The 18,049-nt window shown below is 52.4% G+C and overlaps 1 long non-coding RNA gene across 1 annotated transcript; it reads left to right on the forward strand.

Annotated features, from left to right (window-relative positions):
* Positions 1-2,386: 2,386 nt before the first annotated feature.
* LOC116622118 lies at positions 2,387-10,758 on the forward strand. Its single transcript, XR_004297531.1, has 3 exons — positions 2,387-3,463; positions 3,920-4,511; positions 7,662-10,758. It is a non-coding gene; the product is annotated as an uncharacterized LOC116622118 (long non-coding RNA).
* The last annotated feature ends 7,291 nt before the right edge of the window (positions 10,759-18,049 follow it).

The raw sequence follows: 18,049 nt of genomic DNA on the forward strand, positions 1-18,049 counted from the left end.
CCCCCCCCCCCCCCCCCCCCCCCCCCCCCCCCCCCCCCCCGCAGGCAACCACAATGGCCTGAGGCTGATTCAGTGCCTCCTTTATCACAGTGGAAAACAATACTCAGAGGCAGGCTGCTGGCAGGGTGGGTGCAGCCCAGGAAGCTGGGGGAGGACTTCCAATGTCGGGGATATGGGGCGCAAGTCCTAAGAGAGTGTGTGAGAGAAGGGGGTAAATGGTACCCTCTCCATTGCCCTAGACCTCAACCTATCTCCCAGTGCCAAGCAAGGCTGGGGGTAGTATGGCTCCAGCTCTCAGTAGCTGGGGGACCCGGGGCCAATGGCTTAACTTCTCCTTGTCCTGAACATGAGGCTCTACTACCAGTGTCACCAGGAAATGGAGGGAAAAGCTCTTTGCCTAGTGCCTGACTCTGCAGAAGATGCCCAGGTGCATTCACTCCTAGTTGCCCCTGTCTCGCTCTCCCTGATCAACCTCTGTGGGGAGCCAAGGTGTGTGGGGAGGCACGCCCAGGGAAAAGCTTTTCTCGAGTCTAGCTGGAGCCTGGAGGGAGAGGGGGCCTCCCCGCTCTCTTGCTGCCCTGGGCTTTTTGTGACACAGAGGAAGCCGAAGGAATCATGACCATCCACCCTGGGAAGAGAAGGTCGAAGGGGTGACTGAAGGAGCATTTGTAAGACTATTGAAGGTTATTGTTTGGAGTAGAACCGTGTTCAGTGTGCACCAGAGGAATGCGAGGAGACCCGGGAAAGCCTTTCCCAGCAGAGGCCTGAGATCCTGGAATTGGGGGGTGGGGGGCTGTTACTGAGGAAGGCTGTGCAATCTTTAAAAATAGGTCATTTTGTTCTGCCTGGGCTTGGGTGGGGTTTGGCCGGGAGGTGGAGGAACTGGTTAGAGGCCAGCAGAGATTTCACCCTTGAATCAGAAATGAGGTGAGATGGGTGGCCTTTTGGGGGGGTGGGGAGAATTGAATCCTGCCCGGGCCCCCCTGGGGGGGAGCAGACAGAGAAGCTCTACCGCTGCCCCCGCCCCCAGCCTTGCCGAGCTGTATTTTCGGAGACAGCACAGGAAGTGGGCCTTCACAATGTCAGGATACAGGAAGCTATCGGACTATTGAAGGCCACTTCCTGTGAGCTGGTCATTCACATACATTTGTCACCGGCTATCAGGCCTTTTGGGCCCTGCCATTGTCTGGAGGGGCTGCGCAAGCCGGGGGGCCGCCAGCGGAGGCTCTTGGACACAGAATGCACTATTGTGCTGAGCTGGCAGCACCCCGTGGGGTGGGGAGGAAAGCGGTGGGTAAGAAGGGGACGCCTGCCTCTCATTGTCACGGACTGCACAATGGGGTTGGGGGCTGGGGGCTGCCCCTGTTCATGGGAGCCTGAACTTCCGGGAGAAGGGATAGATGCCTGCAGCAGGAGCCTGGCTTCGGTCATGGTGCCAGGCAGAGCTGGAGAGGAATTGAGGCCCTTTATCAGCAGCGGTGGCTTTTCCAGATCTCTGCCAAGAGCCAGTGTGATCTAAAAGGGGCTGGGAGTCAGGCAGAGCTAGATTTTGAAGTCGCACTCTACCCTATCACCTGTGTGACTTTGGGCAGGTCGCCCTGCCTGTCTCCACCTCAGGCCTGCTCCTATAAACTGAAAATAGTCGTCACTACCCCGTACGGATGATCAGTACTCGAGACGGTCTGTCGAAGTCCTTAGCTTGGTACCTGGCATGAAATGAAATGTCTAAGAAATGTCAGTCCCTTCCCCACCCTCATCTCCTTCCCTTCCAGCTCACTTCTGACCCCCCGTCTGGCCCAGCCTTGAGTGAGCAGATCAGCGTGTGCAGGGGAGGTGAAGAGGTATTTTAATATTAGCCCGGACAAAGCACAGCTCTGCCTTCCCCTAAGCCAAGAATATCAAATCAACTGGTAATTATCCGCACTAATGGATGGCACAGAAGCAGATCATTTGTCTTTGGCCATGTGCCTTTGGCCTTCTGTGTGAATCTGGGTGTGCCTGAGTTCTACAAATTCACCTCAGGTCATAGCATGAAGTCATAACAGGGCAGCCTGAGCTCAGGAAGAGGCAGGTTAGGGGACCCTGGGCAGCCCGTGGCCTTGCCCTGCCCTGCTCTGACCCGTCAGCGCCAGGAAGGGGCGCTTTGTTCCTCAGCTGTGTAATGAGGTGGAAAACCAGGGACTTTGAGGCCAGACTCTTAGGGTCAAACCTTTCCTCTGGCCTTAACTAACTGGGTCACCCGAGGCAGGTTATTAGACCTGTCTGAGTCTCAGTGTCTTCATTCCTAAGGTGGGGATGATCGTATTTACTTGGCAGGGTTTCTGTGAGGACGAAATAAGGTAATACATATACGCCTTTCTTTTCTTTCCCTTTCCCTCTTGTCCCTGTCGCTTCAGCCCTACTCTGAACAGAGAGCCGTTTCTGATCGCTCCTGGCACACAGACATGGTGAAATGTTAGGATCTCAGAAGGTTTTACTGCCCCGCCATGTGCAAGAGCCAAGACTCCGCTGTCCCATATGGTGACCACTAGCCGTGGGCAACGATGACAAGTGCAAAGTAATGAATTAAAACTACACATCCGCTTCCTCACTAGCCACACGTGGCTGGTAGCTACTGCATTGGATATCACTGTGGAATGTTCTATTGGACAGCACTGAGCTGGAGGGCATGCTATACCACAGAATCTGAGAAGGAGGAGGAGATAAATTAGTGGAGGAGAGAGGCTTTGAGGCAAATATTGGCTCGCTCCTACTTGGACTCTCTAATGCCAGGGGCCTCTGAGGCTGGGCTGAGAAAGCTGCCCGGGTAGGCCCTGTGCTCCAGAGTTGGGTCACCTCCAGCCCTTACGGACAGTTTGCCCTGGGTGCCACGGCCACAACGCAGCTGTGAGTTGTGGCTACTTAGGCCCGGGGGAGCCACAACCGCCATAAGACTCCTTATCTGGACTCTCTTGCCACCCCTGGTGTAGAAAGCAGGGCCATTCACGTGGCCGGCGAGGACACCACCTCCTCCCAGGTGCAGTCCTGCGTGTGACTCAGTCTCAGCTTACTTTGTGCTTAGCTGCAGGGGCCAATCCCACCAAGCAGCCTGGCCTGGGCAGGCTGCAGGGCTCTGGAATCAGCTTCGTTGCCAACAGCCTGGTGTGTGTGAGTCCTGGGCACCCCTGGACCTTGGCTGTCTGGCTCCAGCTCTGCTTTTCCAGTTTATACAGTTTATACGCCCTGCTTTACTTCCTGACGCCCTGACTGGGCTCGTCCGTGTCTCCTTACCCTTCTGCCTTTCTCCTCTGAGGGGCTGGGCTGGTTTCCATGCTCCTAAGCAGTGGACTGGGATCCTGCTCAGAACACAGACATCTCCTAAAACGCCAGTTCCAGAGTCTGTCTGCTTTGAGGATCAAACTGGCCTAAAGACATCAGCATTGGGCTGGGCCTTGCCTTGGAGTAGCTCAACCTCCCTGCTCAGGTCCTGGCTTCCTGTCCTTTCCCCTCAGCCTGCACCAACAGCAGAGTCCCAGCAGGCCTGGCAACTGAGGCCACCAGTGTTGGCCCCGTGGGCTTGCCCACCCCGAGCGGGTACACAGTCATAGCAATTAGAATTCAGAGGAGCTTGGCAGGTGCTAAGGTCAGGGGTGGGTCTGGTGGGAGGCCAAGCTGGGAGAGATCAGGGTTCTCTAGCTCAGAGTCTATTCGGCTCCCATTGTGTGTTTCATGGGGGGTGGGGGTGGGGTGCCCTGAGGGAGAGGAAAGAGAACTGACTGACTCAAGGCCACACTGGAGGTCTGAGTGGGGGCCAGGCAGCCATCTTTTCTCCTGTTGAGCCCTTTCCCCACCCAGGCCTGGGATCCCTCCCGCCCCAGCACAGAATGAGCTGTTCTCCTGTCCCCCACCTGACCTCTCCTCTTTCCCTCTCTGTCCTCAGGAAGCTGTCGTTAGAGTGGTGGTCCGCAGGCATCAGGTTTCCGAAGACACTAGAACTGCCTCTACCGCCCATTCCTGCCTCGGCCTCGCTCGGCTGCCAGCTGAGTGCTGGGGGTATCCGGGGAGGTGTCTCAAGCCATAATGAACAATGTGCTGCCCGTGCCATTGTCGTTGGAAGCCCAAGGGACGGCCCGGCTGGGGCCCCCTCCCGCTTTCCTTCTCCCTGGTGCTGCTGCTTGGCCCTGCCTCTCCTGGGATGGATGGGAAAGGGCATGATGTGGGGGCTGGACAGTGCTGTAGGCCAGTCACCGAAGTCCAGCGTCAGGCTCTTCAGGCAAAAAGAAGACCTTCCTAGTTTCTAGAGCGGCTTCAGCGTCGGCCGTGAAGGTCACCAGTACGTTCTCTGCACCGCTCACGTCTGTGTCTCTCTCTGTGGTGGTTCCAACCTCTCTCTGCATACCTGTTTCTTCCACATGGAGGAACACGGCTGCCAAGAACTCCCAAGTCTGATATATGGCAGGTTCCCTCACAGGACGCACCTGGATCCTTGGTTTCCAAACCCAGAAATCGAGAGAGGAGGCACACTGGCCCAGGTACCTGTCCCTTGAAAGGGCAAGTGTTAGGTGAGAACGTGGCCGATTCTGCAGTGGCCCGGGGAACGGGGCCAAAGTTCCCAGAGAAGGCAGGCGGTTTCTTAGGAGGCACGATGAGGGGGCAGGTCTGACGGTGCCTCTTGGGCGGGGCAGGGGTTCACAAGGTGGCCCCAGGCGTCTCTGCTGCTGCGAAGGCTCAGCATAGGTGTACCGGCCTCGGGAAGGGAAGTGGGGTGGGATGACTAAGAGGATTTCTGGGACCTTGGCATTGAAGTGGGCATCAGGGGTGCCCTGGTGGGCGAGCGTCCTGGAAGGCTCATGGCTGTGCAGCCAGGGACCCAGGCGTCGTGCTGGCTGTACCACCTCCGCAAGTGACTTGGCCTCTTGGAGCTTGACTGACATCCCTAAAAGTTCGTGAGAGACGGCTTTCCCTGGCTTCACCAACCTGTGGCTACAAATGAAATTGTTGACATTAAGGCCCCACCTTTGCTGCCTCATAGCTCCCTGTCGTGAGGACCCCAGGCTTCTACCTACTCACAGAGTCCCCAGGGTACGTCACACGTGTTCATAGTCGGCTACTGCATGAGTGGCCCTGGTCTGCGAGCCACAGAAGGGCTACAGGGACCCTTATCCCAAACCCAGTGCCACCCCAGTGCCCTCAAGCCTATGATAGGGTGCCAGGTGGCATCATACTTCCCTCAGTCCTTGCTGGACTGGAGCCACGGGAATTGTATGAAGAAGCAGGGAGAAGGGTTCTCTCACCAGATCCAAATCATACTTGGTCACCGGGCCCCAAAACAGAGGGGCTTGTGAGCTTCTCTCACATAACCCCCCAGGAAAGGCAGTTTCCCGGTTAGCAGCACCCCCTCCCTCTCCCTGAGGTTCTGACCCAGTCCTGGGAGCTGGGCTGGGGAAAGCGCATCTTGCTCCGGCCTCCTTTTCTCCAGGAGCCTGCCTCCTGTGTACGCCCCCATGCCCGACCTTCCTCTTGTGGAGGGAGGCTAGGAGGAGAGGATGCGGTCCCTTCCATGTGTCGGACTCAACCTCGACTCTGAGTCCTCACTTAGCTTCCTCTGGAAATGCCTTCTTCACCAGAACAGGAATTCCCCCTTAGAAGGGTTGACGTGTTAATTACAGGAGATACATGATGGGTGCTCGGCAAATGTTCCGTTTCCTTAGGCCAGGTGTTCATTAGTCTCTTTTTGGGAGGGCAGGGATGATGGCACCTCTGATCTGCCAGGGGAGCAGGCCCATTGGGGCCAGGAAGCAGCCTGGACTGGCCAGATGAAGCCAGTGTAGGTCCAGCCTAGCAGCTCTTCTGTGGTTTTTTGGGATGAGCTTCATGGGTCCCAACATGGTGCAATCAAAGGTCCTGGCTGGTTGTTAGGTGTGTCAGAATTTGAGCCAAAAGGTCAGAGAAGGTAATCCTGGCTGAGAACTCAGACCCAAGAGAGTGAGGAACTACCTTGTTTCCCCTGGATGACCTCCTGCGGTGTGCATAGCTGCCCAGCTGAAAACCAAAGCTCTGCCTCCCTTCCAGGCAGGAATCCCCTCTGTGGGGATTCCCAGAGGGAATGGCTGCCCAGGCTCTGCTCGAATGTTTCGGAAAGCAGGTCCATCAAACAGGAAGACAGTGTGCTCTCCATTCAAAGACATCTCCACGTGCTGGAATGATAAAAATCTAGCAGGGGTAGAGGGTAAAATATTAAACTGCATAAAGATAGAATGGAGAGCTGGTTTCAAGAGAGTCTCAAAAACAGCCTTGGGAAAGTGGGGACAGGTACCCAGTGAGGAGGGTGGGAGAGGGTCTAGGCTGAAGTCACTGGGGGATGTTTAGTATCTCCCCCAGAGGAAGATGTCTTTCACAGTGAGATGTTCTGGGTTCTGGGAGCTAGGCCTCACTGTCCCCCACCCTCTCCCCCTGTTCCCTGGAAAAGGTCCTCAGAGAAGGTTCTGGATGAATCACTCCTTCCCCAGCCAAAGTTGAGAACAGGGCATTGACCCCTGAAGGGAGCACACAGAGGTGGTGCCCTTGGGGAGCAGGCAGGACAGAGTCAACTGGAAGCTGTTCCTAGAACATTGAAGCTGGTGGTTTCCCAGAGGGGATGGCTTCTGTCCTCAAGAAGGCTCTCAGAGCTGCCTTTCACCCTGGGACATAAGACAGGGAGGTGTCCACCAGGACCTGCTGTCTGTTCATCCAGCCTTCACTTTCCACGAAGAGACCTAGAACCCAAGGATTAGCCACATGCACGCGTGCAAGAGCCTCAGCCACACCCTGGTAGTCCTCATGCTCATGCACACATGTGGACCCTGACATATGCATGCCACTTCCTTCCCATCTTCAGCCACTCTTGTCCTGGACAGTTCATGCAGGCCCAGGACTTCTTGTCCCCTCCTCCTCTGCCCTCACTGCCCCCCTCGCAGCCAGCCCCACCCCTGAGAAAGTACAGCTCAGGGGTCCCCAGGGCTGCACAGGAAATGCTTTGCACACCACGGGTCAGCCAGGCTATTTTCTGTCCCAGAACTGGAGGGAGGCTGGGCTGGGAGCAGCCACACGACAGTCAGCTCTTCTCTGCCTCTTTCTCTTGGCCTTTTTCTCTGCCTCTCCAATTTGCCGTGTCTCTCTGTCTCCCCTGTCTCTATCTTGTCTCTGGATTTCTCTTTCCTTGGACCCACAGTCCTTTGCTTCCTTTCACTTGATGATTGCCTACATGCCCTTCAAAACTCAGCTCAGTGCCACCTCTTTCAGAAAGTTTTCCCTGAGCTCTCCTATCCCGTCTGGGTCCCCCTCCCCTTCGCTCTCAGAGCACTGCACCGTGTGCATGAGTGTGTGTCTGCCTCCGGGCCAGACTGTGAAACATGCGAGCACAGGCTGCTGGGGATTGAGCCCTCTTGTCAAGGGCTATATCCTTGCGTAACAACGGACAGCTGCTGAACTGCCCTTTGAGGAGGGTGGGTTGGGGCACCTGCAGGGCTTGCACCTTAGCTGGGTGAGCTGTGCAGGTTTGGGGCCAGAGCAGAATTGCTTGAGACGGGGAGTCCACGGGGTAAGGGGCTCGGGCAAGAGGAGGATGTATTAGTGTCCTGTTGCTGCTGAAACAAATTGCTGCAAATTTAGTGGCCTAACACAACACAAATTTATTTTTACAGCTCTGGAGGTCAGAAGTGTGAACCATGCCTCATTGGTCCAACGTCGTTTCTCTCTGGAGTCTCTAGAGGAGAATCCATTTCCTTGCCTGTTCCAGCTTCCAGAGGCCACCAAATTCCTTGGCATGTGGCCCCCTGTCTCTTCTCTCCATCTTTACAGCTATTTCCAGTCCTCATGTCAGATCACTTCGACATCCACTTCTGCCTTCCTCTTCCACTTTTTATGACCCTTGATAGTCTAGGATAATCTCCCCATCTTGATGTCAGCTAACTGATGACCTTACTTCCATCCGTAACTTTAATCCACCTTTAATCTACAGGTTCTGGAGATTAGCATGTGGACACCTGGATGGGGGCAGACATCATTCCACCCACCACCTTGGTCTACTAGTGTGGTGGGAAGGAGCCTGGGATTAAACACGTCTGATGGGTTTGGGGGAGGATCTTGCTGTGGGGTGTGCACGTCCTCTGTATTTCTTACAAAATCTCCAGCACCTGGACACTACGTGTATTTTCCTGGGGGTAGATGTGAAGACAGGCAGACTCTTGCTTCAAGGGTTGGCCTGAGGAAAAACCCCAGGCTTCCCACAACAGAAAGGGCCAGAGGCTGGGTTACACATTCGTTCACTCAAGCTGTATGCGCCAGGCTGGGTGTGCAGGCTCACGGCCCCCAAGCCATTCACAAGCTCCTGGGGGCGGCAGGTGTACGAACAGGTGAGATCACTCTAGGGTAGGAGGTCAGTCGTGAGGCTCTGCACAGGTCGGGTACAGAAGAGACCTTCCGCTTCGTCTGGAGAGAGAAGAGGCCAGGAAGACCCAAGGAGGTTGCACCTCAGCCTCATCTGAGTTTTGCAGGATGAATAGGAATGAATTCGCCAGGTGAAGATGGGAAAGTGTATTTCCGGCAGCCTGGACTGACTGTCAGAGCGAGGACATGGAGATGAAGATACAAGCCAGCATGAGGGGGCATGGGGGTGTGTGGAACTGTAAGCACAGGTCCTGGCACATTATTGGCACTCGGGAAATATTTCTGGAAGGAGTACTTCAGCGTTCATGCTGTCCCATCTGTGTTTCTGGGCAGGTCTTGGCCCTGCCAGATATCACGGAATTAGGAGACACCTCCTTTTGTGGAAGCCCCCCCAGAGTTGCCATGACTTACCCAAGAAGTTTTTCAGGGTCTTTCCTTAGGAAAAAGGGGCAAGTTTATTTCATATCTGATCTCCAATGTAAGAATAACTCTTCATATCTGAAGAAGAATGCATCACGCTTTACTGAATCATTTGTAATGTCTCAACTGATCTTTTTTTTTTTTTGTCCCAGCTGAAGAAACTGAGGCTCAGAGAATTGGTGAACCTTTCCCAAGGCCCCATGGCCAAGGTCCCACAGCTGGACTCCAGCACACCTGCTTCTCAGCCAGGCCCTGAGCAGCTGCTAACTGCTGGGTCCCCTTCTGTCTGGTGTCGGGGCAGCTGGGAGCTGGGCCTGGGTTGCTGAGTGCTGCCCAGGACTCTTCTCCCCCTCTTCCCCAAAGGGTTTTCCTGAAGGTGGAAGTGGGTCCTGCGGCCCTGGAGGGTGTGCATTGTTCAGCTGCACCTGGAGGGTGAGCTCATGTCAGCAGACAGAGCAGGGAGGGCAGCGCCAGGCAGGGGAGGGCCTGAGCAGTTCCCTTGGCCTGGGTCCCTGCCTCCACCTTTGCCTCCTCTTCCCGGGAGCGGGTCCTTTCCCGGAGTCCTGGGCTGACAGTCAGGAGGCCAGGGACCCAGTGAGGCCAGGAAAGTCCCTCAGTTTCCCTGTCTGAAAATGAGGGTTGAGTTAGATTGGGCTTTCCCTGTCTGCAAACAGTACTCCTACAGAATATTCTCCAAGAAAAGGGTTGCATGGTCAAATGAGGGAAAACCTGGTGACCTCTTCTGCTCCACTTGGTGCCACAGGAAGAGCCTGGGTTTTGGGACCAACAGCCAGATGTTGCCACTTAGGAGCTATGGCTCAGGCAGGTCGATTCCTGAGCCTCAGTTTCCTCAACTGTAAAAAGGCACATGATAAAACTCAGTAGAATCATTGCAAGGACTTGAGACATATATGATTTAAAGTACTTGGTGTATAGTAGGCACCCAATAAAAGATCATTGTATCATCATCAGATCCCTGTGCGAGCACTATGAGCCCTTCACTAGATGGACTCCCTGAGTGCAGGGATTGTGCCTTTGATCTTGTCATCCTGAGCACAGCTGCTGACACAAAGTAGATGCCAGGTAGCATTGTTTGATGAAGATGGATGGACGGAGCCTGGCAGCTGGTGTGGAGGACGGGATGGTGGGGTGAGACTCCCTGTCCCCGCACTGGAGACAGCAGTGTGTCTCATGGCTCTGCCACACTTTCACTGCAGGGGCTGAGGAAGAACAAGTCTTCAGAGACCTGAGACAGTCTTGCCCTGTGCAAAACAGAGAAAAGAGAAGCTTTTGATTTTGGACATGCTGACTTGGAAGCACCAGATGGGTCCAGGAGAGAGAGATGGAACTACTTTTGTGTGGATCTAGGAGTCTGGCCCAAGGGTTAAGTACATGGAGAGAGGTTTTAGCTCCAAATATGATTAGATTTTGGGGACTAGGCTGCCTTTGAAGGTGATCGGAATCCCCTTGATGGAGCTGTATGAGCAGAAGCTGGCCAGCCATTGGTCGGTCCACAGGCCAGACCACAATCCAATACCTGGTTGGGTCATGTATCAGCTTTTTCTGCGTAATAAAACCTCAGTGGCATACAACAATAAGGATGCCTGGCTCACAGGTGGGGAGTACACTGGGGTGGGCTAGGCAGCTCTGCTGATCTTGGATGGGCTCAGTCTGGGAGTTGCTGCCTCGGCTGGGGTGACTGCCGTGGCTTGGCTCTGTTCGGCGTGTCTCTCATCCTCCCGGGCTAGCGCAGGCATGCTGTCTTCGCTGTGGTAGAGATGCAAGAGAGCAGAGGCAAACATGCAAGACCGCTGGGGGCCCAGGCTCAAAGACGGCACACAGGCAGTTCTGTTGCATTTTGTTGGTCAAAGCAGGCCACGAGGCCAGCCCAGATTCAAGGGGTGGGGAAGCGGATTCCATTTCTTTAGTGAGGAAAGCTACAAAGTCATATACAAAGGCGGTGGGGTCAGGGAGGGGTAAAGCTTTAGAGTCATGAATGCAATGCAAAATGGGTGGGGATTAGCCCATTGTTTTAAAATCTGAGTTCCGTGTAAACCTAAGTTTTGAACATTTTCCTCAGGGATCCTTGGAAGGCTTGGGGGAGGGTGAATGGGTTGGAAGTTTTCTCTGGACTTTTATAAAAGCCTCTTAACTTAGTATTAATAATGTATTATTAGCTTGGCATTAGCGATGATAAACACCATTGAGTACTATTTACATCTGGTGTATTTTAGGCTCCCTAGTTAATCCCCTTAAGAATCTTTGAGACCGGCATTATTACTTTCCCATTTTGTTGGGGAAAAGACACCGAACCTTACTGAGGTCCAGCAATCAGCCTGTCTGATCTCAGGGTTCTGGCTCTCAAACGGGGAGCAGGCAGGAGAGCCCAGCAGGGCTGGTGAATAGAGGATGGAGTGGTAGAAGAGCTTGAGATCCAATCTGGGGTGAAGGGCATGTGTGCTCCCAGGGGCTCAGAGGCAGAGCCGTACTGAGTGTCGAGGCTACCCCAGGTGGGTCTGGACTTCTGTGGCCAAGGTGTAGGCTGAGGAAAACTCATCTACTTATTCTTTCAGCTGCTAGCTACTGAATGCCTCTCTTGTCCCAGGCACTGCTCTAGGTACTGGGGACACAGCAGGGAAGAAGATGGACCAGGTGTCTGCCTTTTTGAAATTTACTCTCCAGTGGAGGGAGACACCAAACCTATAAGCAAATCCATAACAAAACTTCAGATAGTGGTTAAGTGCTAAAGGCCAGGTCTCCATTCAGGGGATTTCCCAGAAGGTTCAAGGTTGTGTTGATGACACAGTGCACAGGTGAGAAGTCACCTTCCGGCGCTCCCTCTGGGTCTGTGTTGTGTAACCATTGGGAGATCATGGCCCCTAGGTAGACCAGCTGGAGGCCAAGCTTTTTTGGATTGAATTCTCAGGCCAGGGCCCTAGGTGCCCTGGGGGCAGGAAGCAGGTGTGGAGTTGGACAAAAGCGGAGCAAAAATAGCGCTGAGCACAGTCAGGGAAGATTAGTGAGGATTGTGACATCAGAGAGGTAGGCGTAGGACCCTGGATTACGTGCGAGAGGATGGGGTACAGACCCCTAGCCTTAGTGAACAGCCTGGAATACTTCTTGAACAGGGAGTCTGGTCTAAGAAACTTAAAGATCCCAGGGATTAGTTCTGACGCCAACTCAGAATATGGTTGCTTAGAGTGATGTGTGGAGGATGGGTTTTGAGACAGCGCTCCCCTTCAGTGGAAAAGAGCCCCGACTGAATCAAAGTTTCTGTTCTGGATACAGAATGGGAGAGGAGGAGCAAAGGACAGTGGGGTTTGGCAGGGGTGGGGTGGGGGGAGGGGCTGTCCACCTGGGTGGGGGACTATTTTGTCACTAATATTCTTGAGAATGGCCAGTGCTTGGTGATAATAAAAAGCTGGCTGAGTTTTAGTCCGTCTTACTGTTCTGTGCGGCAGACAATGCACCCCTTTATCGCCCCTACCTGGGATAGACCACGCCCACCTCCGCCCCGCCCTGGCATCCTTCTGCACACGTGCAAATGGTAGGACAAAAGCAGATCAGAGCAGCCCTTTCTGGCATCTGTTATAAACCCCCAGTGACTGGATGCATACGCCTCTTTGCCAAAGACTCGGAATCAGAAGATAACTTGCTATATGGGGCGACTGGGTGGCTCAGTTGGTTAGGTGTCCGGCTCTTGATCTCACCCCAGGTCTTGAGTTCAGGGTTGTGAGCTCAAGCCCTGCGCTGGGCTTCACGCTGGGTGTGGAGCCTACTTTAAAAAAAAAAAAAAAAAAAAAAAGAGATAGCTTGCTGTGTTGAAGTTGGACAAATCACTTGAATTTTTGAGCTTTTCCTCATCTGTGCAGTGAAGCGCCCAGCATGGTGTCATTTGTATACCTGCATTGGGCACTTTTCACCAGTGACTAGGCCACCAGAGAGCCCTTGGGTGTAGTGAGAGAAATGGTGAAGAGAATTTGGGGATTGATTATATGGCTCCTGGACAGTAATTTTTTTTTCCTTTTTTTGAAAAAAAATTAAATTCAATTAATTAACATATAATGTGTTATTGGTTTCAGAGGTACGGGTCTGTGATTCATCAGTCTTATATAACACCCAGTGCTCATTACATCATGCGTCCTCCTTAATGTCCGTCACCCAGTTACCCCCTCCCCCCACCCCTCCAGCAACCCTCAGTTTGTTTGTTTCCTATGTTAAGAGTCTCTTATGGTTTGTCTCCCTCTCTGGTTTTGTCTTGTTTCATTTTCCCCTCCCTTCCCCTATGATCCTCTGTTTTGTTTCTTAAATTCCACATATGAGTGAAATCATATGGTATTTGTCTTTCTCTGATTGACTTATTTTGCTTAGTATAATACCCTCTAGTTCCATCCATGTCATTGCAAATGGCAAGATTTCATTCTTTCTGATGGCTGAGTAATAGTCCATTGTATATATATACCACATCTTCTTTATCCATTCATCTGCTGATGGACATCAGGGCTCTTTCCATAGTTTGGCTATTGTGGACATTGCTGCTATAAACATTGGGGTGTAAGTGCCCCTTTGGATCACTACATTTATATCTTAGGGTAAATACCTAGTAGTGCAATTGCTGGATCGTAAAGTAGCTCTATTTTTAACTTCTTGAGGAACCTCCACACTGTTTTCCAGAGTGGCTGCACCAGCTTGCATTCCCACCAATAGTGTAGGAGGGTTCCCCTTTCTCTGCAACCCCGCCAACATCTGTCGTTTTCTGACTTGTTAATTTTAGCCATTCTGACTGGTGTGAGGTGGTATCTCACTGAGGTTTTGATTTGGATTTCCCTGATGCTGAGTGATGTTGAGCACTTTTTCATGTGTCTATTGGCCATTTGGATGTCTTCTTTGCAGAAATGTCTGTTCATGTCTTCTGCCCATTTCTTGATTGGATTATTTGTTCTTTGGGTGTTGAGTTTGATAAGTTCTTTATAGATTTTGGATACTAGCCCTCTATCTGATAAAACATTAGCAAAAATCTTCTCCCATTATGTAGGTTGTCTTTTGGTTTTGTTGACTCTTTCTTTTGCTGTGCAAAAGCTTTTTATCTTGATGAAGTCCCAATAGTTCATTTTTGCCCTTGCTTCCCTTGCCTTTGGAGATGTGTCCAGCCAGAAGTTGCTGTGGCCTGGACAGTAATATTAAGACCTTCTCCTCAGGGGCACCTGAGTGGCTCAGTCAGTTAGGTGTCCAACTCTTGATTTCGGTTCAGGTCTTGATCTCTGGGTTGTGAATTTAAGCCCCACACTGGGCTCCACACTGGGCACGAAGCCTACTTAAAAAAAAAAAAAAAAAGATCTTCTCCCCAAAAGGAGGAAATAAATTCTGCCCTCCCCTTTTGGAGGGGGAGGTCATGAATGGGGATGGAAGACAGAGGTGGAAGTGGGGAGGAATCCAAGGACCGGCTCTCTCTGGACAAGGTCAGAAGGGTGAGGATGGTGAAGCTTGTTGTCTCTGGCTGGGGTTCAGACCCTGTGGGGTGGGCTGCAGGGACTGTGACCCTTGGTGAGAGGTCATCCACTTACTTAGAGCTGAAGATGGGCCCAGGGTGTCCGGGTCCCAGTATGCAGAGGGTGTGGGCGTAGTGTGGTCTGGGTGGGGGGCATTTTGTAGTTACATCTACAGAATGAGGGTGCTGTTCTGTGTTTACTAACATGGCAGAGTCTGTTGGGGCCCCACTCATGTCCCCTTGGCACTGAGCGTGCACATGCTGTCAACTTGTATGCCTCCTCCTGAGGGCTTTCTCTGGCTACAGGAGCATGCCCAGCCCCTCACAGCACAGTCTCAGGGGGCCAAGGTGCCAGGAGCAGCCCTCAGCTAAAGATGGGTGGCAGTGGTGGGTAATTATGTCAGCTTCCTTGCATCTCTGGGGGACAGTCCTGTTCTGTGTCCCAGGGGTCCCCAGTGTGACTGAATCTCACTTGCCCACAGCTGTCTTGGCCCACTGATATGCCTTATGGGAGCTTCCTAGGATCGATTCCTGAATAATCTGCTCTGCATTCAAACCCTTAATTCAGGGTCTGCTTTGGGGGGATCCCAAACTGAGACATGATCCTCACAGGTCTGTTGTGAGCTTCTTGATAAAAAATGTGGGGTAGCTATGGCAGGTTGATAATAGCCCCACAGCAGCCCCAGTAAATGAAGACAGTAGCCTGTAAGAACTTTGTAAACTGAAGATCCCTACAAATATGAAGGGCTGTGGGGCTCGCTAGGGCATGAAAAGAACGTGGGCTCTGTGGTCTGGCAGATGCGGATTTACATCCCAACTGTGCACCAAGAGCTGTGTGGCCCTGGACAAGTCACTTTGCCTTTCCGAGCCTCAGTCACCTCATCTGAGAAAGGTAATGGGGAGCAATCCTTCTTATATCGTCTACAGCATTGAAAATGGCAATGCTGGGGAGGGGACTGTCACAGAGACCAGCGGAGAAGCAGGTGCCCAGTGGGTATGTGCACGTCTGCTCTCAGAGGTAAGCGTGCTGTGCTGCTGAGGTCAGCGATGGTGCTTGTGGCCTTGGCAGCCCCTGTCTTCTCTTTCCAGTGAAGGCAGGCTTGGAGTTGGGTGCTTCGTCCCTGGAGTGGCCAGGAGCTCACTGTCCCCACCCTGACTCTGAACCTGGCATTCTGGCCCGAGTGACCTCCAGGGTGGGCCTGGCCCTGCCCCTGCCTCTGCAAATGCAGCCGGCAGCCTGGCAGCCAGGCCTGTCCACGCTTATCAGCTCCCTTGTTTGCTCAGGATGGGCACGGGCCTCCCCCTCCCCCTCAGAAAACAAGAAAACATGTTTTGCCAGTGGCGGGGTGGAGTGGGGTGGCCTCTCTGGCTCCAGGCCCGCCCCCAGCAAGGCCGCCAGCGGGCAGCAGCCTGTTGTTATTGGAGGGATAGCTGGCTCTCCAGCCGCCTGTTTCCTCCAGCTGTCCAAGCATGGCTGGCTGGGGAGGAAGCCCCCGGTCTGTGGGGCCCTCGCCGAACCCCCTGTCACAACAAGGGAACAATGGCCTGGATGGGCCGGTGGGTGGGTGGAAGGGCAGCCTTCTCTGTTCACTGCTCCCACCAGCGAAAGGGACAGGTTGTTGGGAGGTCTGCTCCCAGCTTACCTCCCCCACCCCATCTTGTTTTCCACCTTGTTGGGCATACTGTCTCCCATCACAGGGCCAAGGAAAACAGCGGCCTCAGGAAATGTCTCTGGCCTGTTGCTGGGGTTCTGCAGCTCTGGGAGGTAGCAGAGCTGGGGGAGGGAACCAGAGAGGGATAGGCATTGCACAGGCTCCAATATACCTGGGACTGTAGCTAAGGAGTCACAGTCTGTTTCCCCAGAGCACCTTGAGTACTCTGTCTCCCTGCATCTTGCGTCTTTAGGCCCAGCACGTGGCTGGGCATAGAACAGATGGCAGAAATGATTTGTTGACTAAATCAATGAAAGATTGAGCAAATGAATAAGTTCAATTTCTAGATCTGCTATCTGCTGGCTGTGTGACTTTTAGCAGGTTACTTAACCTCTCTGAACCTTACTTATCTCATTTGTAGAGTAAGTACTTCATAGAATTGTTGTAAAAATGAAATATGCTTCTAGCATTAAAAAAAGTTATTTATTTATTTGAGAGAGAGAGAGCAAGAGCAAGGGTAGGAGCAGAGGGAGAAGGACAAGCAGACTCCGTGCTGAGCATGGAGCCTGACAAGGGGCCTGATCTCACAACCCTGAGATCATGACCTGAGCTGAAACCAAGAGTTGGATGCCCAACCAACTGAGCAGCCCCAGTGCCCCTATGCTTCTAGCATTCTGATTTTCCTTGGGAGAAGTCTGTGACACAATAAGCCCAAGAGATTGTAACTGATGTTAGTACATGATTGTTGCCATTGTTGTTTTTATCAGAGTGTGATTTGGAGGAGGTTGCCACAATATGTGCAGTAAGAGGTGTACAGTTTTGTCTTCATGAGTATGGGGGGAGGGTTGAGGAGATGCTATCTCTCCTGGGGCCAAGAGTGCCACTCCCCACATATTCACAGCCCTCTCCATTGTAGGCTGGCTCCTGGGAGCCTGGCCAGTTTTGGCAGCCTGTGGGGATGAGGCCAGTAGTTTTGGGTTCACTGCAGGACTTAAGTGTATCAGAGGCTGTGCAGGCCCCTACTGTCTGTTATCTAGTGTAATCTTCACAACAACCCCATGAAGAAGACATTATTATCTCCATCTTACAGATGGGGACATTGAGGCTCAGAGAGATAGAGTCACATGGCCAAGGTCACATGGCTGGTAATTTATAGAGAGATTTGGATCTAGGTCTTAGAAACACCAAGTTTTGTCCATTCTAGTGTGCCTCACTGCTTAGAGATAAAGATGTGCTACTTAGATGTGGGATTTGGTCTATCAGTGACTTTAGACTCAGGATTATAACAGAAAGTAAAGATGGAGGTTTGAACATAAAGCCAGGGATGGAAACTGAAGAGTGGGATGCTGAGCCCAGCATGAACTAGGGCTTTTGAGGAGTTGTGTTCAGAGTAAGAAGGACAAGGATAGAGCAATTATATATATATATATATATATATATATATTAGTCAGGTATGCTAATGGTGTAACAACAATAATAAAAACCCATTTCTTTGTGGCTTAATACAATAAAGGTTTATTTTTTACCTACTTCACAGTTTAGCATAGTGGGTGGGGAGGGGAGCTCTGCTCCATGCAGTCATTCAGGGACCCAGGCTTCTTCCATGTTGTGGTTCCATCATCTTCTAGGGTCTCAGAGTCCTCCACGAGCTCCTCTCCATCCTCCAGGAAACAGAACATGGAGAAGGCAATCATTCTTTTTTTCTTTTTGAGAGAGAGAGAGAAGCGGTGGGAAGGGGCAGAGGAAGAGAGAGAGAGAGAATCTTAAGCAGGCTCTATACCCAATGCAGAGGCTGACATGGGCTCAAAGTCACGACCCTGAGATCATGACCTGAGCCAAAATCAAGAGTCAGACACTCAACCAACTGAGCCACCCAGGCACCCTGGCAGCCCATTTTTAATTGCCTTGTCCAGAGGGAACTCATATCACATTCAACCACATTCTAGCAGTAAGAACTAGTTTCATGGTCCTACCTAGATGCAAGGAGGCCAGAAATGGGATCTAGTAGTGTATCCAGGAAGAAGAGACAACATGATTTGGGTGAGCCCCAACAGGCTCTGCCACAAAAATATTAATAATTTAT

This window comes from Phoca vitulina, unplaced genomic scaffold (assembly GCF_004348235.1).
Source record: "Phoca vitulina isolate PV1807 unplaced genomic scaffold, GSC_HSeal_1.0 scaffold2, whole genome shotgun sequence".
Classification (NCBI taxonomy): domain Eukaryota; kingdom Metazoa; phylum Chordata; class Mammalia; order Carnivora; family Phocidae; genus Phoca; species Phoca vitulina.